We start from the raw sequence: 574 nt of genomic DNA on the forward strand, positions 1-574 counted from the left end.
AACTTTAAAGCTATGTATAGAAAAGAAGATAACGGTGAAATCTACTAGTATAGATGAATGAAAATAACTTTAAAAGATTAACTTAAAAATTATTGAAAAACATGCGGAGAATAAAAGTTATGTCAAGTTCGTCAACGAGTGCTTTTGATATTTCAAATTATATTGCACAGTATTTGTTCCCATCAATTATCTTCCATTCAAAATCTGAATACAGAACATACTGCAACTTGTGGTAGCTTTCATTTGTTTTACCATAGCATAGAGGCAATTCATTTTTTTTTATTATGAAATAATAGCACATTATTATGGACTTGGGTGGTTCTTGGTAAACTTTGCTAAGATTCAATGACCAACATTTCTTTACATTTTGGCAGTTTCATGCATATTGATAAATGCTGTTTTCCAACTGTCCTCATTTTCTACTGCATGAATTCACACATTTTTTCCTTTTTTAAGAATTAGACATTGAGGTTCTCTCTTGAAAAGAATAGAACTTAAGCATAACAATGTCCTGGATCCTCCAAATCATAAATACTTCAAATACCTAAAAATCCCTATTCCCTTGCTCTCCAGT

Source organism: Penaeus monodon, chromosome 32 (assembly GCF_015228065.2).
Source record: "Penaeus monodon isolate SGIC_2016 chromosome 32, NSTDA_Pmon_1, whole genome shotgun sequence".
NCBI lineage: Eukaryota > Metazoa > Arthropoda > Malacostraca > Decapoda > Penaeidae > Penaeus > Penaeus monodon.